The sequence below is a fragment of the Lissotriton vulgaris genome, chromosome 5 (assembly GCF_964263255.1).
Source record: "Lissotriton vulgaris chromosome 5, aLisVul1.2, whole genome shotgun sequence".
Lineage (NCBI taxonomy): Eukaryota > Metazoa > Chordata > Amphibia > Caudata > Salamandridae > Lissotriton > Lissotriton vulgaris.
Window position 1 is genome coordinate 852467501 of NC_141693.1, and position 26922 is coordinate 852494422.

At 45.1% G+C, this 26922-nt stretch overlaps 1 pseudogene; it reads left to right on the forward strand.

The window, feature by feature from the left end:
• The first annotated feature begins 3482 nt into the window (after window positions 1–3482).
• Window positions 3483–26922, forward strand: part of LOC147711697 (uncharacterized) — a 117250-nt pseudogene continuing 93810 nt past the window's right edge.

Sequence of the window (26922 nt, forward strand, 5' to 3'; positions counted from 1 at the left end):
ATAAAGGTAGTTTCTGAAAATACGATGTAATGGCATGCTATATAAAAGAATGCATTGTAAAGGATGTTGCTGTGTAAAAACTGCATTGTAAAGGCATGCATTGTACATGTATGCGTTGTAACATCATACATTCATAGGCAAACCTCCAATAGCCCTCATGACGTAGGGTCATAAGCCGAGTTAGACCACGGAAGAGACAGAGTAGTCTCTGTGATCATTAGACTATGATCTGCCCAAATTTTAATCTGGCAGGCAGTACATAATGGTGTTTGGGAGGGATATCTCTTGACACTGAGATCAAGTTCCCCCTCCGTCAAGATTGAAATAAGGGTCTAAGTCCGAAGGTAAAACATCCGACCTTTGTCGAGCCTGGATTTTTTATCCAACTGATGCAGTATTGTGGCAGGCCTTAATTTGTGTTTAGGGCCAGGTACAGGTCAAGCGCAAACAGATTACCACAGTTGGCGCTTAATACTTTTTGGCTCTATTTTCACATTTAAACTTTTAAAATTCTTAATTCAGGTCTCTGGTATTGCGATTTTGTCATTTTGATGTAATTTTATTTATTGAAACATTCCCTATTTTTCGAAATTAACTAGAAATCCTTCTCATGTTGTGTTTTTAATGTGTTAATGTTTTGGTATTCCAGAAATAGTTCACACATTGACTCTAGGGTTTCTCTAAACCATAGCTACCAGGGGCTTGGGCTCAGGTTAATTTAGAGACTCTAGGGGTTCAGCCTCTCAAAGATTGTGGATATTATTTGAAGTAGGTACTCACCCCCACTTATACTCCAATGTCTTACACTTGCACAAAGGTAAAAGTTAGATGTGAATATGAAAGTCAATTAAATGAAGGGTTTATTGATTGGAACCAGTGCCTAATTTGTGAGAAAAAATCAGCGAATTTGCGAATTTCCCCACAAAATCGCTGATTTTTTTTAGATTTTGCACAATACTTAACTGGAAAACTTTCTACTGGCTAATCAGTAAGTGCTACCTCGTTAGGTAAATGTATAGTGCTTTTCCTGTACTACAGCTGCGTAGGGCCAGAAGAGTTGCCTCCAGTGACCATGTGTGTGTAACGTTGCCATCGCACCGAAGGGCGCCGGGGTCCCTCGAGTGAGCTGTCCATCATAGTGTGTAAAGGGCGAGAAGACGGTGCACACCGCTAGTGTGTGAGGGGGGCAAACAGGGGGCCTCTTTTCGAGTTCACTTGCCTCTTGTGTGTATAAAAGGTCAGGCACAGATCAGAGCAGCAGATGAGGAGAAAGAAGCTACTGGTTACAGGAACTGCACGGGATTGGACTCGTGAAAGTCAAGGATGCTTAGGCCTCCATCAAGCATCATAGCTAATTTTCGACTGTAGATATGGATATGGGGAGAAAGCACACCTGCCCAACCATGACAAAGCACACAAATTTTTGGGGCTGATCAACTTTGCCATCACCCCGAAGGGTGCCGGGGTCCCTCGGGTGAGCTGTCCATCATAGTGGGTAAAGGGCGGGAAGACGGTGCACGCCACTAGTGTGTGTGGGGGGGGCAAACGGGGGGGCTTCTTTGCGAGTTCACATGCCTCTTGTGTGTATAAAAGGTCAGGCACCGATCAGAGCAGCAGATGGGGAGAAAGAAGCTACTGGTTGAAGGAACTGCACGGGGATTGCACTCGTGAAAATCAAGGATGCAAAGGCCTCCATCAAGCATCATAGCTAATTTTCGACTTTAGATATGGGGAGAAAGCACACCTGCCCAGCCTCGAAAAAGCGCACGATTTTTTGGGGCTGATTAACTTTGCCATTGCGCCGAAGGGCGCCAGTGTCCCTCGAGTGAGCTGTCCATCATAGTGGGTAAAGGGCGGGAAGACGGTGCACACCGCTAGTGTGTGGGGGGGGGCAAATGGGGGGGTTCTTTGCGAGTTCACATGCCTCTTGTGTTTATAAAAGGTCAAGCACCGATCAGAGCAGCAGATGGGGAGAAAGAAGCTCCTGGTCACAGGAACTGCACGGGGATTGCACTCATGAAAGTCAAGGATGCAAAGGCCTCCATCAAGCATCATAGCTAATTTTTAACAGTAGATATGGGGAGAAAGCACACCTGCCCAGCCTCGACAAAGCGCACAATTTTTGGGGGCTGATTACCTTTGCCATCGCGCCGAAGAGCACCGGGGTCCCTCGAGTGAGCTGTCCATCATAGTGTGTAAAGGGGGGGAAGACGGTGCACACCGCTAGTGTGTGTGGGGGGGGCAAATGGGGGTGCTTCTTTGCGAGTTCACATGCCTCTTCTTGTGTGTATAAAAGTTCAGGCACAGATCAGAGCAGCAGATGAAGAGAAAGAAGCTACTGGTTACAGGAACTGCACGGGGATTGCACTTGTGAAAGCCAAGGATGCAAAGGCCTCCATCAAGCATCACAGCTAATTTTCGACTGTAGATATGGGGAGAAAGCACACCTGCCCTGCCTCGACAAAGCGCACGATTTTTTGGGGCTGATTAAGGAGTTACTGAATTTGACCTTCAACTCGGGCACCTGCTTTATCTATATCTGTAAGTGCTTCCTGTTCACGGAGCGGTGTTGTCTACTTGTAACTATTCTTTGACCCTGCTTCGAGGGTCAGAGCAGGGTCAGAGAATAGTTGCAAGTAGGCAACGAGGCGCCGCTCAGGAAGCACTTACAGGGTTACAGCAGGTGCCCAAGTTGAAGCTAATTTCTTAGTAACCTTTTTGTAAATGGTTACAAAGAAATTAGCTTCAACTTGGGCACCTTCTGTAACCCTGCAAGTGCTTCCTGAGAAATAATTCGTCCCGCTTGCGAATTCCCGGATTTTGCCGCGATTTGGCGTGATTCGCGGATCACGAAATCGCGGAAAATCCGCAAATTCCGCGAGCGGAACACATTTTCCTCCCATACTTAGTCATGAGGCACGGCGCTCCTGTGCTCATGACGAGCTGAGCTTGACGCAGGTGCACTGGCTTCCGTGGAACGCTCAGCACAGCAGGGGAATTCTCCCCGCACCTGAACGTTCCACATGCCATGACGAGCTGAGCTTGTCATGAGCACCGGAGCGCCGTGGCTCATGACGAGCTCAGAGCATGGGAAGGGTTAATTGGATGGGTGTAGTGGTTGAAATATGAATTGTTCATTTTCTCTGCTGAGCAGGTTTATGGCCATCAGCTAACTAAATAAATGGATGGATGGATGGATGTAGGCATTCTTATCTGGGTTAAAAGACAATTCTAGATCCATCATGGCAGCCTCTTGTGGATAACAATTGGCAACTATCCTCCTTCTGTTACAATGCTATAAACTAATTGTAGTTTAGACTGTGATGTGACATTGTAAAAACAAATTCCTACACAATGATTACTTGTTATGTTTCAGGTCTTTCCTATATTTTAGATTTCGGGTATTGCAGAAAAGTTGTTCATAATTACAGCTGCACAGAACATCTGTCAATTTTTTGCAGTTCTGGCAAGGTGAATCGTACATGTCCATTCTGTTGTCAGTCAAAATATTTATTGTGGGAGCATCTATGGTGATTGCAGCAAGCATTAATCCTAAGAAGGAACTACAAATAACCAACACTTGGCCAGTAATAACTTGTGGTGCCCCAGGAAACAATGGGCTACCATGGAGAGATGGACGAGATGGCAGGGAAGGACCAAAAGGAGAAAAAGGAGACCAAGGAACGTGCATTGAAAAAAAATAGTTCTTCTAATGACTTTATGGATATGTCGATTTGTACCCTTTGATGACAGAAAGACATACTCCATGACTTTGATAACTCTCTCTCATCAAGAAGTCATCAGTGGCCGCCACCATACAACAGTGTGAAATATCAGACAAACACCCAAAAATGTGGCTAGAAACAACGGCAGAATAGACTTTCAGATCTGCACAGCAGTTGACAGGCTCCCATCCAGGTAGAACATTTACAACAAATGCTCTGGAGCAACCCTTCACCCTGCACAATAGGGCTGGTTCAGGATACTGTGATGCCCATGGCAAAATATTGTGCAGCCTTGCCCTGTCCTAATTCCTAACCTCATATAGTTCAACAAGAAGTGGAGAGAGGCAGAAGAGGGTTCTGAGTGAGAAAATGAAATGATAGGAGAAATGCCTCCTCAGAGAGACAGGTTGTGAAGAAAAGGTGTGTATGTGGATGTTTGTGTGTGTGTTTTGTGGAAGAGAAGGAGAGGGAACTGCGAGAGAGACCGGTTCTAAAGAGACAAGTTAAAAAGACAGATGTGTTTGTGACTAGGTGTATGTGTGTGTGTGTGTGTGTGTGTGTGTGTGTCTGTGTGTTGGGCGCGTGTGTGTGCATGTGTGTGAGAGAGAGAGAGAATGAGAGGAACTACAGCAAAGACAAGAGAGACAGGTCCTTAATAGACAGATATGATAGCGAACTAAAGCAGAGAAGACAAAAGGTTTCTAAATAACGAGGCGAGAAAGTGACAGCTGTGTGTGTGTGCATGTGTGAGAGAAAGGGGAGAGGGTAAGTGGAAACAAGAGAAAAAGACAACAGAGAATGAGAGACTGAGATGAAAAAGACGACAGGTTTAAGGAACATCCAGAAGATGAAGCAATAGAAAAGAAGACACCAGAAGTTGAGTGTGTTTGTGAGAGAGAAGCCGAGATGATAAAGAGGCAAGTGTGAACAACATATGAATTAAAAGAGATAGGCGAGGAGGCGGCACAAAGAAAGATCAAGAGAGAAAAGAAAACCAGTGACCCAGACCCAGGTGATATTGAAAAAAATAGAGAAGACAATAAGAGGTAAGGGATAGACACAGGAGAGGAGAGGCAGCAGGGGATTAGAAGGCATGTGTTTCACAGGTAGCTTTCAGCTGCTGAGAGCAGTTGAAAACATAAATGAACCAGCGCTGAAGCACCGATTCCTGCATATTATTCCCTAGTTGTAATCCCCGTTATTTGCCTAACCACAGAATAACCAGGGTTCCTGGTAATGGCAGGTCAGGGGGACTATTTGGGGCCACTGACAACCGAGGCCAAAGTTTTAATCAGGCTCTACTATTGAGTGGGAATAGGGCTCAGGGCTAGCAGCAGCAATAACATGAAAGAAGCCAAGCAAATGAGGAGCACAACCAGCCGGAACTAGACTGGAGTAATATTCTCATGTGCATTTTGATTTACATGGATTTTAGCTGTACCGCATGTATTTCTGAGTGTTTGCCTCTTTTTTATTTCTAACTAATAAAAAGTACTTGAACAACAAAAAAGCTTTTAATGCTGGGATGCGTATTCATGTGCCAATGCCTGTCTGTCTGTGTGTGCATGCTTCAACTATTTTCTTTTTTGTTTTTTTCTTTTTAAAAGGAAAGATTTTAGTATGTAAGGCTCACTAATATTGTTGGGGATACAAGCAAAGAACCATTCCCATTTAAATAAACTGGCGCAGTAAAGTGGATGTAGCCATCTCTAGCATGATATGATAGCCATGTGCACATTGACAAATATAATCTGGAACATGTACAATCTACATTTTTCGTGAGGCAAAACCATGTGTACAATTTATAGTAAAATTATTTGTACCTTCTTTATTATATGTACTTACATTTTTTTTTAAAGATGTACTTCAATAAAACAGTCTATTTTTGTTAGGGCATAGGGGTAGTAAATCAGGGTTTGTTTTTGGGAGAATGTGTGTCAGCCCTGAACTGATGTGGACTCCACTCCTGTGCACATTCTCGTATGGAGAGTTACAACCTTTTTCCTCCATATCGAGATTTTAGAGCCAAACAGATCTCCCAGACTGCCATCCATAAAAGGATGTAAAGGTCCATTCACTTTTGAGGGTTCACCAGATAAAAGACCCATCATCACATAGTGTGACCTTTTCTAGAAGGTTTGGTGACTTCAAGTACCTTGGGAAATCAGCACTGCACCTTAACTTTGGCAGTGTTGGTGTCTACAGGGTCTCTCACCGTATCTTTTCAGGTATTTAGTATTACACTTTTGTTGACATTCACATTCACGGCGGTCATGTTGATAAAGCAACAGGAGGCAGCTTGCTGATGATGCCACCTTCAACCAGCAGAAAAGTGCACAATATTGCATCCGAATCCTTTGGCTGAAGCGGGGCAGGTGCTAGGAGACAAATCTCACCTCGCCTATAATTCTTGCACCCTCCTTGTTGATATTGTTCACCTCGTTTCAGAGTCCAAAATGGGGAGAGCACATGGTACTGGTTGAGTTTTGAGCACAAATCAAGAAACCAAAGTGCAGGTCTCCTATTGCCACTAAGGTTACTTTGCAAATCATGCAAACCATTAACTCCCAGGATCCAGGCGACCCCTGCCCAGCTTGCTTTTGGAGCCAACTATTTATGCTCCTCTATGTCAGCGAATAAATTCATCGTACAGTTCAAGTAAGGTGCCAGAAGATTGGAAACATTGATCTGTTCTTCCAGTAATATAAATAGCCTGCACATAACCCTGCAGTTACAGGCAACTACCACCATATTTCACTTGCTGCTGTCTGTCCCAAGATTGGTGAGAAATCAATAAACAAGCAACTATCTATTTCAACTCTAACAATTCATCCCACAGTCTTAGGCCACCTGGCTTCCGCCTCTCTCATAGCAGCAAGGTTGCCATCATCACAGTCCAGAATGAGTTAAGAATGATCAATTGTAGCCATCTTCTTTCTCTACCTCTGTGTCCCTCACACCCTGACCCTGTGAGCCAGTCTCTTCTGATAGTTAAGCTGGTCAGTGTTGGGGTTGGCAGAGCTGCACTTGAAGGTAGTGTTACTTTCTGAAAGAGATGAGCCAAGCAGTCATCATGCCCTTTTTAGGTCTGCTACCAAAAGAATCTCTTGTGGAGTGCCACAAGAATCTTCTTTGAGCCCTACACTTTGAATCTTTATGCAGCTCCATTGGCAAAGCTGACTCAAATCCCTCTGAGACTAGATGGTCAAAGTAACATCACTTGGGAAAGTTTGTTCCAAGGCTTAAAGGCAGTCGCAAACTAGATCGAAGCAAATTGTTTAAAACTTAACCCGTAGAAAACTGAGATACTGATTCTTGGTGGATTTACCTCCTGCTAGACTACTGACTGGTGGCAAAACTTGTTAGATCAGTGTCCAACACCACTTCAATCGCTAGGAATTAGAGGAGATAGCTTTTGGTGACAATCTTTTCCTATCCCTTCACATTGATAAGGTATGTGCTATCTGGTTCTGTTATTCAAAAACTTTAATGAAAATCCTGCCTTTCATTCCAAAATCTGTCCACTTTTCTATCATTCGAGTGCTATTAGAAATTCGTTTGGATTACACCACTGCTATTTTTCTGGGCTAGCCAGCCTATTCGCTTCACAAACTCGGAATAATTCACAACTGCGCTGCTTGTCTGCCACTTGGATCAGCATGAAATGCACAGATCTCTGAGCACTTGAGATCTTTACATTGACTTCCACTAGACATGCGTGTTATGTTTAAAAGCAAATATGACTGCTTTAAAGATTCCTAATGGTCATATCCTGGCTTTTGTCAGGCATATGTTTGCTAGTATAACCCGCACAGAACCCTTCGCTATACATCGGCCTGTTTGCTGCAAATCCCTAAATTTAGGAAAATTGACGTGATGGCAGATGCTTTGATTTCAGGCAGTCTGTTATGATCTGCTGTTGCCTTTCCCCTTGCCTATGTATCTCTTCTCTACTGCTCAGCCAGAATGAGTGTTAGTGTGCCTGGAGATGTCTGGAATGATGGATGATTAATGATGTCATGGAATGATGGGTGCCTGGTGAGGTTGTGAGTGTCAGTTGGAGTGTGCAGGCTGAGCAGGACAGAGGCTGCTCCTGGTGGGGCATCACATGGACTTACCATCTTCCAGTAATCTATTGATGCTGTCAACTTATCAATAAATCTACTATATATCTCTACACATTATCTGGCTACTGAGGATTACTTATTTACAACACTGGCGATGAGGTAAAAGAAACTAATGGAAATACGGCGCAATAGACTTTAGCATGGAAACAAAGGGACTACTTGACTTGATTTGGGACAAGTGAACAGCATCAATTCCCCAACATTATTTTGTTTTGGGACTCACTTCCGATTTTGTTCGAATTTTTTGTTTTTAAAAGGATAGTCGGAATACCTTTTGGACTGATTGGATTTTGCGATTGAATTGGACAACTACAGCTACGTGTACAACTCTTAATGTACCTTATTTTAAATTTACATACTTCTTGTGGTGCTTGACAACGCTGGCAACCGTATCTGCGTTTTTTGACTGTGGGGTGGATTCCATGTCTCGGAGGCTCCGAGTGTTCTCTGCGCGTGTTCTCATTGCTAGCGCGTTCTGACTTCGCAGCTGAAGAGTTCTTCCCCGAACGCTGACGAAGACGGAAGAGTTTACCAGCGACATCACGTTAAAGGTGAAAACGTGACCCCACGCAAACGGAGGTGCCATATTGGATTTACCTGAAAGCAGACAGAGACAAGAGAGCTTATCAGCGTCATCACGCGTCAGGTCGAAAACGCGACCCCACGTAAACGGAGGTGTTGGAATCTCTTGGCTGACAGGCACAGCTACCTTTTGATACGGACTATAACAATAGTTGAGCTTTCAGTGATATCGTCGGGCAACCATAAGCATGGGCGAATTTTGCGAATCTGGCGTTCGCGAATTTGCGTATTTGCGAACTCGCAATCCACAAAATCCGCGAATTCTCGCTAATTTGCAGATTTTTTTTGTGTTCGCAAGGGTTTCTGCCAGTTCGCGAGGGTTTTGTACCAGTTCGCAATTGCGAACTTACTTGTCGGCTCGCAACTGTCGCGACTATGTTGTTTCTAGGTTCACAGCACCCTCTTTTTCACCACTGCCATCCTCTGTTTCACCCATGCCACCCTCTGGTACATCAACGCCACCCTCTGGTTCATCACTGTAGATTATGGGGGGGAAAGCAAGCACACCTGCCCTGGTTCAACTGACATGAATTAATTTAAGGTTGATTTATTAATGTGTCACTATTTTAAAATTCCAGTCTGGCACCTGCTTCCTTATCTGTAATTTGCTTTCTGTTGCAGTGCAATTTTTTTTCCAGGACCTTTGTGGCCTACTTGTAGCTATTCTATGAGCCTGCTGTGAGGGTCAGTGCAGGGTCATAGAATAGTTGCAACTAGCAACTGAACTCTGGAGGGGCCCCTCAGGAAGCACTACAGGGAATGGTTACTAATGGCAAGTTTGAACTTTTGTACCTGCTGTGTGCTTTCAGTTTTGCAAAACTCGTTTTTCTGCAATTTCGTGGGATTCGCGGGGCGCGAACTTGCGCGAGATCGAATTCGGAAGCCGCGAATTTGTGCAAATATGCAATTTGTTTTTTTGCGGCGTGTTAGTTCGCAAGGTTTTGTGCGTTTTAGCGAGCCGCTTGTAGCGCAACAGCGTGAAGTTACCCTCATGGTCTTTCACGGGCGCGGCCATCTTGTTTGCATGACGTATTTTCGTTTCCGGGCGCGATGTGTAATCTCGCAAGTGTGCGGCTCGCTAGTACAAGTTCGCGTGTGATCGCGAGGAAAATCTCGCGCGAACTTACCCACGCGGTCGTGAACGGGCGCGGCCATCTTGTTTCTCATTCATTGCTATGGTTCTGGGCATGCTTTTTGTATCCTCTCTGAATCTCTGCCATCCTTTGCTTGTTTGAAGTTTTTTTTAATCTATTTTACTTATTATCTATCCCTCTATTTTTCTAGCTCTATATTTTGTGTTTTCTGCTACTTTTGGTTAATTTTAAACTACCTTTTTAAACTCTTTTCTTTTCTTCTTCCCTTTTCTATTTCTTCTTTATTATTTAGCTTGTTTCTCATTCATTACTATGGTTCTGGGCATGCTTTTTGTATCCTCTCTGAATCTCTGCCATCCTTTGCTTGTTTGAAGTTTTTTTAAATCTATTTTACTTATTATCTATCCCTCTATTTTTCTAGCTCTATATTTTTGTGTTTTCTGCTACTTTTGGTTAATTTTAAACTACCTTTTTAAACTCTTTTCTTTTCTTCTTCCCTTTTCTATTTCTTCTTTATTATTTAGCTTCCTTTCTGCCCAGACCATGGTAAAGGGAGCCGGGAAGCATCCTGAGAAGGGGAAGGGTCCCGCACCCCGTGCCCGGCTCCCGTGCGGGCGTTTGAGGGGGGTGCAGGTCACACCCCGGGAGATGTTCAGCGCGGAGGAGGTGGCCGCACTAATTTTTTATGTTCAGCGCCGCCTCCCCAGGACCATCATGGCAGGCGGCAAGATCGCTAGCGGGTACGGGATCCAGGAGCGCCGGAAGCGGTGGGAGAAGGTGTGCCGGGCCATGTACCAACACTCTCGGGTCCGGCGCGCCTACAACCAGGCCACCCACCGTTGGATGGATGTCCTGGACCAGGAACGCGATCTGCTCGACCTGCTCGGCCTTGAGATCCCCAGGCTTGGTGAGTAGTAGTAGCTATTTCTTTACTACTCTGTTTTCTCCTGCTCTGTGTGTTATTATATTGCAAATTTTTGTTTTTTACCAAGAGCATTATTGCTGCTGATTACATTGTAGGTAAATTATATTTCAAAATCTTCTGTGCATTTCAGGGGCACTGCTCTCCTTCTCAGTAGCGTTGCTACTATGCTTATTTGTTTTCGATTTTGTGTTCATTTCATTGGGCTGTGAAATTATGTATGAGTGTAGTTTAAAGAACTGCATAATGCTAGACACTAAGGGTCATATTTTTAATTACCGGCGCATCCCTGCAAAGTAGCAGGGATGCGCCAGTAATTGTGCGCCACGCCACCACCACCCATGGTGCGCCGTATTTACAATGCAGCGCACCATGGGCCTAAAACGTCACCAAAGCGTTACGCATCTGTGCCGTAAAGGCGGCGCATTGCAGGAGTTGCGTCGCAACGATGGCGCAGCTCCAGCAATGCTTTGGGGTGCCCTATCTCCCCAATGCTGCGTCAAGCCGTACGTCTGCTTCAAGCAGGCGCAGGGTGTCAGTCACGCATCATTGTCCTCAAAGTGACTGATTGAAATCTTGTAGATTTCCCTCAGCCACATTTAGGATGCGTTCCTGCCCAGGAACGCCCTCCCTTGTGCCGGAAGGCCCCCTGATGGCGCAGGGCTTTACAACGTGATGCGTCTCACATATGCGTCATGTTGTTAATATACGCCGCACCATGGCGCCTCTTTTGTTCTGCCGCTGAGTCACAAAAGTCACGCAACAATGGAGCAAAAGAGCCGCAAGGGGCTTCTAAATCAGCCCCTACAGATTCAAGTCCAGTCCTTCCTTTGTACACATGGCAATAAGAAGAAATAGTGGTGGTGGATTGATAGTTTGAGTATTTTAATGACTGGTTAATGTAGTAGGAAACTTTTTAGTGTTGTCGCTGATCTGCAATCATGATGGACTTTGTCTGTCACTTCGCGTGCTGCGGACTGCTGCCTGCCAGTCCTAGGCGAACCTTTTTAGTAGTTTGTTTAGTGAGTTACATAAGAACTTTCCAAGTCGACGGTCCACAAATCAAGCAATACTAATAACGTAGTAGACCACATGAGATCGGTCAATATATCCAGTGGAATAGTTGTCTATTTGCTATTTCGCCAAAATATTTTGTTATTGTTCTTTTGAAATGTTTGATTTGGTTGACAAATATCATCCATGTTTTCTGGTCTTTCTTTCTTTCATGTTGTATATCAGCTCCCCCCAGGGGCAATAGGGCATTGGAGGAGGCTGCTGCTGCTGCTGAACAGGATCGGTCAGGCGAGGGCTCCTTTGCTGGCCCCGGTAAGTTTTAATTTTAATATAGAGTACCTATTTTTTCCTAGTGTTCCTCATTCGATTTCTTTCCAAATCGTCTTTGATCTTCTTGTAGACTGTATCTAAATTCTTATCCTGCCTCGACTATGACTCCCTGTGGTATTACTAGATTATTCTGATTAGTCTGTCTGTGTAGCTAAGTAAGATTGCACATTTGGCAATTCCATTGGACTCCCATTCTAGTCAGCAATAACTCTATGCACTGAGTGCAGTCCTCTGGGATTGTCCATAATGTCTTTTCAAATCTTCTAAATGTTTATGCTTTGACAATTGCCAAAAATAAAAAGGTGAATGACCCCCAAGAAAGAATAAGATACTACTTTAATTTGGTTTGGATAGGAGGACAATCCATTCTACTACTGTTGCAGGGACAAATATGCACAAACAGAACTATGGACACTAAATAGTGCATTGTTTATCAATTATAATAGGCGCAGGTAGACTTTCCACATACCTCAGTGATATCAGACTTTGAAGAACCCCCAATCTCCTTACTGACTAGATAGTGTGGCAGAGTCATTTAGCTCCCGAATTCATCGATTATTGATCCCCAATGATGATTATCCAATGCAGGACAAGAGTACGGAGTCAGAGTCCAGAAGTGTCAGAGGCACGGGCTCATGCTTGCAAATTGCAAAACCTTTTGCTCATTCACTCTTGACCAAAGACCACAGAGTCTATTTAAGTTTTAAATCTTTATTAAAAGTAAAAATATTTATTAAAATCAAGCTTGTCATTAAACAGAAACGGTTGATTAAAAATGGAAAACTGCTAATAGTGATTTATTTCACACATTTATTGTGGGCGAGCCAAGCCCTCACCTGGTTTGAACTTTAATTTTTCTTTTTGGTGATGAATCGTTGGTCCCTCTGTCCTAGTGGTGATGATGATGAATTTTTCTTAGAAGTGAAGCTTCTGTCTGTTATGAGAAAAATGGTGCATGTTAAAAAGCAAGCATTCATTAGTTGTGCCAAAAAGTGCAGCAAGACAAGACCCTTCACTGGAAAATTTTACTTTAGAGTAGACAGTCACAAATTATTAGATTGGTTTCTGTATTCACATTTCTTCATTCCTAAACAAAATTCTAGTGAGTGGTGTATGTCTATGAAATCTAACATTCTTAAATGTACTTTGTAGGTGGAACATCTGGTGCTGGGCCCAGCGCGGAGGTGGAGGAGGAATGCTCTGGGGAGGAGGCGGTGGAAGTGCCGGACCAAACTGCTGTGCGGGTTGCCACGGTAGTGGCGGTCAGTGGTAAGCTCTTATATTCCTTACTTATTGAGATTGCAGACTGCATAGTGTGCTGCTCCCCGTGAGAAAACGTAAGGTTTGTCCAAATGAGAGACATGAAGAAGAATGATTGACATTTAGGGGCCTATTATGATGGCGGACGGACCTGAGTCCCTCCGCCACCATAGAGTAGGAGGGACCGTCCGCAGGGGCAGTGGCGGTCCCTCCGTGGTAATTAGGATGTGACCGCCACCCTGGCGGTAACATCCTGTATTTTTATCATTGCGGCGTGTGCTGCTTGAAGCAGCACCCGCCGCAATGATAAAAATGTAAGTTGTACATTTGCATGCACAAAGCGGCAGGCACCGCATGGTGCCTGCTGCTTTGTGCAGGCAAATGCAGGGGGGTACCATAGGTCCCCCCCATGTGCACCCCCCACCCCCTCTTCACCTCTGGGGGCCCGCAACAGGACCCCAAACAAAAATCTGTATGCCTTTGCACGTCGGAAATGCCCCCGTGTAAAGGCATGTGTTCCTCCAGACATCCTAATATTGCTGGCGGTGTCTGATAGACACCGCCAGCCATGTTAGTGCTTTTCCGCCGCGGACGGGAGGCGACCGCGGCGGAAAAGCTGCGGACTGAAAAACGATCCCCCAGCCATCCTAATCTGGCGGGGGGTCATTTTTAGTCCGCTGCGGATTTCCCGCATCCTCCGGGCCAGCGGTGGATTCCGCCGGACCGGAGGATGCGGGAAATCCGCAATTCTAATCTGCCCCATAGTTTGAATGGATGGATGCCTGGATCATGGTACTATCTGACTCCTAGATAGCATATGTGTATCTAGAGAGAGTAGACGGTCACTGGATGAACTAAGTGTTACTTTGAAGAGCATGTAACACCGCACCCGCACGTCCATCCCAGTGTAGGAAAGGAAAGGAAAAGAATTTGTAATTTTGTCCGAATTCTACCATGCCTAGTAGCAGTAGTTTGTATTGCAAGCACAGCATATATCCGGCTATTACGATGGCCACTCACTACCTCTGTTAATAAGTTTAGTAGAACTCGGTCATTCATGTGTGGATGTATCACTGTTCACTCAATAAAAAGCAAAGCACCTAAAGTCATCCCATATGTAAGTAAATACATACCATGTGCAGTGATAGATAATCAGATTATTTATCTTATTCATTTTCCTTTTCTAGTATTCATTGGCACTGTAGAGTGAAACTTATATTAATTAAGCAGTAGCCCTTGTAACAGTGTATTCTCAGTGCCACCCGTAATAGAAAAGTAAGAGCATCACCACCTGTATGTACTGGACTGGTACAGTAACGCAAGTCTGTCTCACTCATCATGGCGGGCATCTGTTTTCCTCGGGTGCAAGTTGACTGCGCTGGCATTGTGCCGGCTTGCAGAAGTTAACGTACCAATTTTGCTAAACAAGAGAGAAGAAGAAGAATAAGACTGGTGTACTGTCATAGTCAACTCTAATGGAGTGAGTCCATAGTGCTTGTAGAATTGATTCCTTAAACTCCCACTAATGTTAGAGCAAGGGTGAAGAAGTGGGAGGTTAGATAGGTACTGGCCACAATAGTTATGTACTGCACTTGCAAGTTGCTAGTTCTACTGTGACACAACTTTCTGCTGAATCATTTTTTGTTAATCTTAAAGAGCATTGGTTACAGACTATGTCTTTCTTTCTTCATATAGATGCTCCTTCCAAACCAACCCGGAAGGAGCTGGCTAGACGGGCCCGGCAACGGAGGCTGGAGGCCACTGTTGCTGAATATCGGCGGCTGGTGGCCCAGGAGGAGGGGGACACGCAGTCTACCACAACATCTACCGGGACAGCTGCATCCTCCTCCGCGCTCCCTGGGTCACCCAGACGGTGCAGGTCTACAGCGGTACGTAGCCGGGGTGCCGCAGCCACCCGCCAACGCCGAGCAAAGAAATCAGCTGCCCCCCACAGCAGTTGCAAGAAACATATGCACCGCCTTTCCCTGAGGGTTTCCTACCTCGAGCAGGAGCTGCTCAACACCAAAACCCTGCTCGAGACCCTCCGCAAGGAGCATTCCGACCTGGCCCGGAAATTCAACAGCAGCAGCCAGCAGTAGGAGGAGACTGTCCCTTGCCCCTTTTTTAAAGACTTCTGGGGGGTGGGAATTGGGAGTTGGGTTTTTTCACTTTTTTGGACTTTTCACAGACATTCGTTGGGGTTAGGGAGTGCGGGTGGGTTGGGTCTTGTGAGAGATTATTTTTGTCAGGGATATAAATATACTTTAAACTTTATCTTAGCATACGTGTTTTTTTTACTGCTTTTGAGGCTGGTGGGTGGGGGTTTAACAGTAACTTTGTTTTGGTGACACTTAAGTGGCATCTTGATTCAAGTTGTGTAATTAATTGCCCAAATGTTTTCAAAACTAAGTGCCTCTCACAGAGTAAGTGAATTCAATAGTCCTAGGACTTTACTAGTTCTAGCGTCAGTCTCTCGTCTCTCCTAATACTCCATTATACTTTCTCCCCTCAAACGCTTATCTTACCTGTAATTTGTGTTTGGATATAGGGCTAGGCACAGGGCTGGCTGCACGTCAAATGGCGATATGGCAATCCTGGGCGGATGAAATGTCATCATTGCGTTGGTACTAGTGGTGTTACACAGTGGCAGTTGCAGCATCTGAAAAAAAAAGAAAATGAAACCTTGTTTGTCCTTACAGCAGCATTAGAACAGTACGATACAGAATATAGCAGGTGACAGTACACTAGAACAGTGCCACAATGTAGCCTAACAAATGGTAAAGTATTGAAAGTATAACTAGTACTTGCGTTGAATTTTTTTGACATTGGCTACTACTACAAGAAATAGTACTGAAGCTGAGTAAGTCTAGAATATATCCTCGGATTCCTTCACCAGCCTGTTGCTATGACCTTATCCTGGAAAGTGGAAAGTGGATGGGAATGGGGTTTTTTTTGGGGTAAGTTTTGTTGAGAGAAGAAAAAAAAAAGCACAGCGTGGACAAACAATAATTGAAGATAAAGAAATCTTTGGGTACAAAGCTAACCATAAATCTTTTAAGTGACATAAAGGAAGTGCATGCACTACTGCATGCATTGTTACTGAAAAGTAAGTAGTACTTTCAACAACCGTGAATGACAGAATGCGACATTACAGGGCTGCAGCGTTTTCACTTGCCTATCTCTGCACTCAGAGAAACACTTCTTACATTAAATTAGGTTTAAAAAATAGTCGAAGTAAAACCTATAGAATGGCTGTAGGGATCAATTTAGAAGCAGAGAGAGATCCGAGAAATGCAGAGTCACACTTATAGAAGTTCACAGCAATTACATTATTAATAAATGGATACTGTATCTGTATGTTGTTGTAGTTGTCCTGTTGAATTTGGTAAGTAAGTTGCACGCATCAAACCATTCCTCTTATTAGCGGCACTCCTCCATTCCAGCTGACGCTTCGTCCATCAATGTTGGTGACCTGTCCACTGCCTGCCTGGCGGATGCTGAATTGCGGCTCGCTAATGTGAAGCCTGACTTCATCCTTTTTTTCCCATTGCACAGACTGAAACCCGGCCTGTAATTATTGATGGAAAAACAGGAAGTGATATTAGAACACCACTGATAAATAAATATAAGGTATGTACGCTGTGTAGTGCAAAAAGTCACACTTTGAGTTTCCTAATAGACAGTACAATATTTTTGAAAGTGCGTACTCTGTCTGAGTCTCCTTTTGAAAGATAAATAAGTATGGGCAAATTAATTTAGCGGATCTTTCCCCTTAAGCTAGGTGTACTGTAAACTGTGTTTTAGAACAAAATTAGACCTTCCCAGCTGTGCTCCCACCCAGACCCTTACTAAAGCCAGTCGCAAAAATGTAGAAGAGCCCCCAATCAGATCCCAAAAAACGAGGCCTAGTAGAAAACTGGTGGCAAAACGTACTTTGAAAGTAAAAGTAGGCCCAAATACCCCCTTACCCACCGTTGATTGTATTCAAACCACTTGCAAGCAAGCAAAAGTATCCATACCCAGCATCGCTCCAAGACTCGCAAACCCCCCCACAAACAGCCCCCCACCCAAACACATGCAATACAAATACTGCTAACCCTAACGAGCCCTAAGTTAAGAATAGTGGCAAACGCTTTCTTTAACTATGCCAAATCCCCCCTTTCCCACCATGGATTTTCTTCAAATCACTTGCTACCAAAATTACACATTCCCACGAGTGCTCTAAGACCCCAGAACTCAGTTGCAAAAATCTAGAACACCCCGAAACACATGCAATCCTGCTGCTAGGGCTAACCCTAACGAATCCTACGTTACAAAAAGTGCCAAAAGGCTTTTCCTCATGGATTTTGTCCAAACCAGTTTTATCCGGTATTAGACCTTCCCAGCAATGCCCCAAGACCCGCCAACCCACCCGCAAAAAAGCACAACACCCCCAAACAGCCAAAAAGGAAAATCTCATACTTACAATATTTATCGGCCTTCGGTCCAAACGCGCTGTGCAGCTAGGTCATAACTCCCGTTTTCCACCACGGATTTCCTGAAAAGCAAATGCAATCAAAATTAGACTGTACCAGCAGTGCTCCCAGACCCCAAAACCCACCCACAAACACCCGGAACCCCCAAAGAGCACCTCAAAGGCAAGCAAGTCAACAAAAAAGCTAAAATAATTTTGCCTTCGATTTGGTCCAAACCACTTTTATCCGGTATTAGAGCTTACCAGCAATGGGCCCAGAGCCGTCAACCCAGGCAAAAACTAGTAGAAGACCCCCAAACAGCCAAAAAGCAAAAGTACAAAAATGGGGACTCAGTCATTTTCATGGCAATTTCCAAAATCACTCCACGCGCGCTCTGCAGCTAGGCCCTAACTCCCCTCTGCCACCATGGATTTGCTTCAAACCTCTTGCAATCAAAAGTATCAATAGCCAGCAGTGCTCCCAGACCCCGAAACCCACCCACAAACACCAGGAAGCCCCCCCAAACAGGCCCCCGAAAACGCTACATTGAGCGAAATGTCAGAAATAGCAAAAACTTTTTCCTCATGGATTTTGTCCAAACCACTTCTATCCGGTATTAGACCTTCCCAGCAATGCCCCAAGAGCCGCCAACCCAACCGCAAAAAAGCACAACACCCCCAAACAGCCAAAAAGGAAAATCTCATACTTACAATATTTATTGGCCTTCGGTCCAAACGCGCTGTGCAGCTAGGTCATAACTCCTGTTTTCCACCACGGATTTCCTGAAAAGCAAATGCAATCATAATTAGACTGGCCCAGCAGTGCTCCCAGACCCTAAAACCCACCCACAAACACCCGGAACCCCCCCAAAGAGCACCTCAAAGGCAAGCAAGTCAGCAAAAACGCAAAAAAAATTTGCCTCCGATTTGGTCCAAACCACTTTTATCCGGTATTAGAGCTTCCCAGCAATGCCCCAAGACCCGCCAACTCACCCGAAAAGAAGTAGAACACCCTCACAAGTGCAGAGTCTTTCTTCATTGGGCGTAATCCAGCCCTCTGCTTTGTGGGAAATAGGAGTCTGGAGGAGGAGGATAGAGGAGCATGTTCTTGTGAACTTGTGAACCTGAGGAATGCAGACTGCGGCACCTTCAAATCAATAAGCAAACAAGTGAAGACAGTTCTGCTGATGGGCTTGTTTTTGTGATTAGGTGATTAAAGTTTTAATTATATTAACCGTGCAAAACAAAGAAAGACAGACACACGGGAATAAAAGTGAATAAGGACGAAAAAGAAAGTTATTGATTCATTGGCTAATTTTCAGGGCTCGGTGCCAGGGAATAAGAATAAGAGTTCATCCTCATACTCTGCAAATTCAGGCAGGAGTAGGTCAGTGTCACCTAACAGAGAAGAAATTCCCTCATCTAAGTTACTGTCCTCCTCGTCTTCAGCCGGCGTGTGTTCTCGTACTTTGTAATCTGGTGGTATGAGGTGCTGATTCATCTTGATCATTGTTAACCTCTCCACATTTTTTGGCGAGAGGCGGGTCCGTTTGGAAGTTACAATGCCACCAGCAGCATTGAAAACACGTTCAGAAGACACGCTTGCGAGTGGGCAAGACAAGTAGTTTATAGCCAGGTTGGAGATCTGTGACCACAATTCTTTTTTCCCATGCCAATACGCCAATGGGCCAGCATTAACATAGACCTCTGTTGAGTCATTCAGATAGTCCTGCACCATCATCCTCTGTGAGGTAGTGTGGCTCACTGGTTAGAGGCGGCAGACCCGAGAGCAGAGGACGGCCCGGGACCAGGGTTCGATTCCCGGCGTGGCAGGTTTCTGGACCAGGGTCAGCGGACTCGATAATTCTCTCGCCTCGGTGCCCACTCTGATCAGCGATCACACTCGGCAACTCTGGGCATTAGCTTGCCTCATCCTCACTAACGGCCCCACCAGACCGCCGAGGATGCCTGGTCTCACCCTGGAAATACCCATTAAGGGACCATCTCTAAGGGAAGCCAGGAAGGGTTTCGCAGCGGTCGAAGCGCCTTGGGACCCTCCGGGTAAGTAGTGCGCTATATAAATGACTATACATACACCATCGACTCAAGGTTCTCCAAGGTTCCTCCACTTTGCTTACTTTTTGCTGGGACCTTTTGAGAACCAAACCCAAGCCGAGTTAGCCAATCCTCTTCTTCACCCAATGTTACTGTTGTGTCTGGTGCAGATGATCCGGTTGCCGGTGTCTTTAACGGCTGAGAGGTCACTTGTGCCACAGCCACAGGTGCAGAAGTGGATTCTTTTGACTGGGGATGGCCTGCTGATGCTGATGTACTGCCTTTTCCTTCAATTTGCTGCCGTTCTCTTTCAAACCTCATGGCTGACAAGGCTAGCCAACGTTTGTACTTTGTAACATCTTCATCATCAAAAGGAAAGAATGCTCGGCCTGCCAGCGCCTTTTTGTAGCGTGGATCCAGAATAGTAGCAGAAATGTAATGCTGTTCTGAGTGGATCATTTTAAGGCGTTCATCGCCAAGTAGGCGCTCTAATAATTTCTCTGCCAAAACAAAAGCGTCTTGCTTTTTTTAATCTTTTTGAAACATAGAAGACACCGCCTTCAGTTGGTGCTCCAGCATGCGCAACAATGGGATAGATTTTCCCAAATTACAGTCCTCCTTGCTGACTGCATGCGTGAAGACCTCAAAAGGACGAAGCATGTCTGTCAGGCTTTTAACTAGGTTCCATTGCGCCGCATCTAGCCTCAGGTCCTTCTGAGCTGTACCCAGTGTTAAGAAATAGTGATCGAATATCGTATACTGCTCATACAGATGCTCAAGCATGTAGAAGGTTGAGTTCCAACGTGTTGGCACCTCCTGGATGAGTTCTTTCACTGGCATTCGACGTTCATGTAGCAGGCTCCTCAGATGCTTCCGGGCCTTAAAAGAATGGCTGAAATGGTTGCACATTCTTCGGCAGGTGGCCACTAACTTGCACGCTGGACTGTCTTCATCACTCAAGAATTTTTTAACAACCAGGTTTATACAGTGCGCCAAACACGGCACTCTGAAATAGTGACCCAGATCCATGGCCTTAACTACAACCTGTGTTGATTGAGGGACATTGCTGCTACTTTCTTGCAATGAGCCAACATCACTGGTCGATGGTGATTGAACAACTAGACTAAGTGCCTCTGCAGCACTCAAGGGCTTTGACTTAAGTTGGCGTGGTGGTGGTGGCACTGAGCCCAATGGTGCGGGGGTGCTGCTCCTAGCTTGGTCAACAGCAGATCCCGCTGCTGCTGCAGGCGTACTTTTTTTTTTACTCCCAAAAAATGTGGCGGGCGGCACACCAGTCTCCTTGGTAACTTGCTTCTTCTGCTCCTTACTGGCAACTTTCTTGCTAGAGGAGCTATGGGGAACTTTTTTTGGGGCCATCTTCTTCAGAGGTCAGAACAGCAGGCCACAGTTGCACGAGTTGCAGAGTTGTCTGTGGCCAGACGTGATGTTGCGTGATGTTATGCTGCACACACACACCGCTGCAGGACTTCTTCCTGGCACTGGTGGTTCTCTTGAGTCTTGTGCAGCTAAAAGCAATGGAAGACAGAGGAACATCAGTTCAGTTATACACCCCAAAAACTCGGAAACCACATAAAAATCAGCATAATCCCATGCCATCCATGCCCTCCATGATGTTTTAATTCAAGACACCCCACAGAAAGACTAGGCCCATGCACCACTCACTACCCCTGGGCCTAATGTATGAAAGCTAGGCAAAATGGGTGCAAGCCTGAGAAAACTGCCTGCATTCAAAATGGCCCCTTGCCTCCCAGCACATGGCCAGGGCCTGTCTGTACCAGCACTCAAAATGGCCCCACCCATATGGCCTGTCCCCATGAACACCCCAAAAAATCGAAAAACACAGAAAAATCAGCACAATCCCATGCCATCCATGCCCTCCATGATGTTTAAATTCAAGACACCCCACAGAAAGACTAGGCCCATGCACCACTCACTGCCCCTGGGCCTAATGTATGAAAGCTAGGCAAAATTGGTGCAGGCCTGAGAACACTGCCTGCATTCAAAATGGCCCCTTGCCTCCCAGCACATGGCCAGGGCATGCCTGTACCAGCACTCAAAATGGCCCCCACCCACATGGCCTTTCCCCATGAACACCCCAAAAAAATCGAAAAACACAGAAAAATCAGAACAATCCCATGCCATCCATGCCCTCCATGATGTTTAAATTCAAGACACCCCACAGAAAGACTAGGCCCATGCACCACTCACTACCCCTGGGCCTAATGTATGAAAGCTAGGAAAAATGGGTGCAGGCCTGAGAACACTGCCTGCATTCAAAATGGCCCCTTGCCTCCCAGCACATGGCCAGGGCCTGCCTGTACCAGCACTCAAAATGGCCCCCACCCACATGGCCTGTCCCCATGAACACCCCAAAAAATCGAAAAACACTGAAAAATCAGCACAATCCCATGCCATCCATGCCCTACATGATGTTTACATTCAAGACACCCCACAGAAAGACTAGGCACATGCGCCACTCACTATCCCTGGTCAAAAGGCCCCAACAACAGCCCAAAAATCAAAAAACACTGTAAAATCAGCACAATCCCATGCCATCCATGCCCTCCATGATGTTTAAATTCAAGATACCCCACAGAAAGACTAGGACCATGATCCACTCACTACCCCTGGTCAAAAGGCCCCAACAACAGCCCAAAAATCGAAAAACACTGAAAAATCAGCACAATCCTATGCCATCCATGCCCTACATGATGTTTTAATTCAAGACACCCCACAGAAAGACTAGGCCCATGCACCACTCACTACCCCTAGGCCTAATGTATGAAAGATAGGCAAAATGGGTGCAAGCCTGCGAAAACTTCCTGCACTCAAAATGGCCCCTTGCCTCCCAGCACATGGCCAGGGCCTGCCTGTACCAGCACTCAAAATGGCCCCCACCCACATGGCCTGTCCCCATGAACACCCCAAAAAATCGAAAAACACAGAAAAATCAGCACAATCCCATGCCATCCATGCCCTACATGATGTTTTAATTCAAGACACCCCACATAAATACTAGGCCCATGCACCACTCACTACCCCTGGGCCTAATGTATGAAAGCTAGGCAAAATGGGTGCAGGCCTGAGAACACTGCCTGCATTCAAAATGGCCCCTTGCCTCCCAGCACATGGCCAGGGCATGCCTGTACCAGCACTCAAAATGGCCCCCACCCACATGGCCTGTCCCCATGAACACCCCAAAAAATCGAAAAACACAGAAAAATCAGAACAATCCCATGCCATCCATGCCCTCCATGATGTTTAAATTCAAGACACCCCACAGAGAGAGACTAGGCCCATGCACCACTCACTATCCCTGGGCCTAATGTATGAAAGCTAGGCAAAATGGGTGCAGGCCTGAGAACACTGCCTGCATTCAAAATGGCCCCTTCCCTCCCAGCACATGGTCAGGGCCTGCCTGTACCAGCACTCAAAATGGTCCCCACCCACATGGCCTGTCCCCATGAACACCCCAAAAAATCGAAAAACACTGAAAAATCAGCACAATCCCATGCCATCCATGCCCTACATGATGTTTACATTCAAGATACCCCACAGAAAGACTAGGCCCATGCACCACTCACTACCCCTGGTCAAAAGGCCCCAACAACAGGCCAAAAAATCGAAAAACACTGAAAAATCAGCACAATCCTATGCCATCCATGCCCTCCATGATGTTTAAATTCAAGACACCCCACAGAAAGACTAGGCCCATGCACCACTCACTACCCCTGGTCATAAGGACCCAACAACAGCCCAAAAATCGAAAAACACTGAAAAATTAGCACAATCCCATGCCATCCATGCCCTCCATGATGTTTAAATTCAAGATACCCCACAGAAAGACTAGGACCATGCACCACTCACTACCCCTGGTCAAAAGGCCCCAACAACAGCCCAAAAATCGAAAAACACTGAAAAATCAGCACAATCCTATGCCATCCATGCCCTCCATGATGTTTAAATTCAAGACACCCCACAGAAAGACTAGGCCCATGCACCACTCACAACCCCTGGGCCTAATGTATGAAAGCTAGGCAAAATGGGTGCAGGCCTGAGAACACTGCCGGCATTCAAAATGGTCCCTTGCCTCCCAGCACATGCCCAGGGCCTGCCTGTACCAGCACTCAAAATGGCCCCCACCCACATGGCCTGTCCCCATGAACACCCCAAAAAATCGAAAAACACAGAAAAATCAGCACAATACCATGCCATCCATGCCCTACATGATGTTTAAATTCAAGACACCCCACAGAAAGACTAGGCCCATGCACCACTCACTACCCCTGGTCAAAAGGCCCCAACAACAGCCCAAAAATCGAAAAACTCTGAAAAATCAGCACAATCCCATACCATCCATGCCCTCCATGATGTTTAAATTCAAGACACCCCACAGAAAGACTAGGCCCATGCACCACTCACTACCCCTGGGCCTAATGTATGAAAGCTAGACAAAATGGGTGCAGGCCTGAGAACACTGCCCCTGGTCAAAAGGCCCCAACAACAGCCTAAAAATCGAAAATTCCAAAAATTTAGTTGCAGCAACTGTAATGCCCCAAACAAACTTACTTGTGAAATTTCTAATCTAAAAGTGATCCAAAGAAAGTAAAAAAGGCCTCAAATCCAAATATCCAGCAGCATCCACAAAAAGTAATCCTTCCAGGTCAAGATCCGGATGAAAGTGACCAGCACATGAAGAAAGCACTGGGAGGAGCCTGCTAGATAGGAAAAGGAAGTTGGAGACTGTGGGGCACTTCCTTCCTCCCACCCCCCCTCCCAAATGGACTACTTGCAAAAAAAGTATTGGCAAATGTCAACCTGAGGAGTTATTCTGATAAAAATACTCATTTTCAGAAGGTTTATGCTGCTTGCTGGTGGATTTCTTGTGCAGAATTGCAAATTCTGGATTTCGCAAGTGCGAGATTGTTGCTGCCTGCCGCATCTACGTGTTCGCAATTGCGAACTCTCGCGATGGGTGCTGTGCAAGGTGGCAAGCCGCGATTACATAATCGCGGTCGCCAAACTCCCGCGGGATCCCGCAGCAAGATCCAAAATGGCGCAGCACTCGCAAAATATTGAGAAAAACAACTCGGCAAACGCTGAATGACGGTAAGTGAACGCCGCATGCCGCAATATTGTATCACCAAGAAAAAAAATCCGCTACGTGCGAATTTGTGGATTTTCGGTAAATTCGCGAGAGTTTGCGGATTGCGAATTTACCGAAAATCCGCAAAATCCGCGAGCGGAACGGATTTTCCGCCCGTGCTTAGGCAAACACTGGTTCAGTATTGCTTAAAAGGATTGTCAACATTTCTAATTTTAACAGCAGGACACAGTGTTTCTTTAATTATCATCCACACTTGTTGTAAAGAATTCACCACACCACAGTGTGATGACGCAGCAGTTACATCGAGCTTGTGGACTTGTTTTTCACTGGGATTGACATACTCGGGTGAGAGATCGCTCACCGGAGTATAAGACTTTAATTTATTTTTGCCATTATTCACTGTTTAAGGGGGGAGAAATGTGTATTTTTATGCAGATCTTGTAGTGACATTTTGTATTGTGTTTCGGAGTGCTAAGCTTTTGGTGCTCTGCTTTGGGATGGTTGTATCTTACTTTGTTCCTGTTACAGTTTATATTAGAGGAGGGAAGAGTGTTTTGTGTCTAGTCACTCTAGTGTGTGTGTGACTTGAGTTGTTCTTTGAGTTTTGGGGTAGTGTATTTTTCCTTGGTGTTTCCTTTAACCCTTGGTTCATCTACCACTTATTTGGTGTTTTGTGTCTAGTCACTCTGGTGTGTGTGTGACTTGAGTTCTTCTTTGAGGTTTGGGGTAGTGTATTTTTCCTTGGTGTTTCCTTTAACCCTTGGTTTATCTACCACTTATTTGTGGTTAATGATTCACATTAGTGTGTCACCTGGTTGACATTAGTTGTCAGTTTTCCTCACTTTTGCATGGTGTGGATGAATGGTTTTTCCTGTTTGGACTGCGTAAGAGGAAGCACCTTCTGATGAAGTTTCTCTGCGTGCACACTCACTATTTGGATTGTTTGGGTGAATGATTTCTCTTGTTTGGACTGCGTAGGGGAAAACACCTTCTCATGAAGTTTCTCTGCGTGCACACTCACTGTTTGGATTGTGTGACTCACTATTTGGGTTGTGTGAGTGAATGGTTTTTCCTATTTGGACTGCGTAGGAGAAAACACCTTCTCATGAAGTTTTTCTGTGTCCACACACTCACTGTTTGGTTTGTGTGGGTGAATGGTTTTTCCTATTGGACTACGTAGAAGAAGACAACTTTTTATGAAGTTTCTTTGTGTGTATTTTGTTGTGTGGTTGTCACCTGCGTGGTGAAAGGTTTTCCTGTTGGACAGGGTTAGGAGTAGACGCCTTCTTATGAAGCTTCTCTTAAAAGTTATCCCTGTTGAGACTATGTTGGAGAAGACAACTTCTTGCAAAGCTTCTCTGGTTTTTACCTTATGGAATGTTTGACTTGAAGCTTCTTTGTGTTTTACTTGGATATGAGTCTTTGAAGCTTTTCTGGTTTTACTTATGTAATGTTTGATTTGAGTATTCTAGTACTGTCAAAGTCTAAAGCTTCCCTTGGAATTATTTTATTCTGTTTCTAGGTGTGTGATTTCATTGGCATTAGGAATTGTCATGCATTTCATTTATGTTATTTGTCCTTGATTCATTTGCTCAATGTATTTTCATGCATCTTTTATAATCTAATGTATATCTTAATTAGATTGCCTTGGGAACTTTCAATTGCTTTTATTGTGTTTTGGATTCCATAGGAAAGGGGATGTGTTATGATCTGCTGTTGCCTTTCCCCTTGCCTATGTATCTCTTCTCTACTGCTCAGCCAGAATGAGTGTTGGTGTGCCTGGAGATGTCTGGAATGTTGGATGATTGACGATGTCATGGAATGATGGATGCCTGGTGAGGTTGTGAGTGTCAGTTGGAGTGTGCAGGCTGAGCAGGACAGAGGCTGCTCCTGGTTGGGCATCACATGGACTTACCATCTTCCAGTAACCTATTGATGCTGTCAACTTATCAATAAATCTACTATATATATCTACACATTATCTGGCTACTGAGGATTACTTATTTACAACACAGTCACTCTTTGCAACTTCCTTCCATCAAATTTACACCAACAGATTAATCTATCTAGATTCAGGAAACTTCTCCAGACCTGACTTTTTACAGCTTAATAGCACCCATGTTTCTTCTCATTATCCATCTCAATGACACCCTCAGGTAATCACACACTTTACAAATACTACAATTAAGCAAAAATATAAAAGATACTACCTATGCAGGTAGATGTAGCATC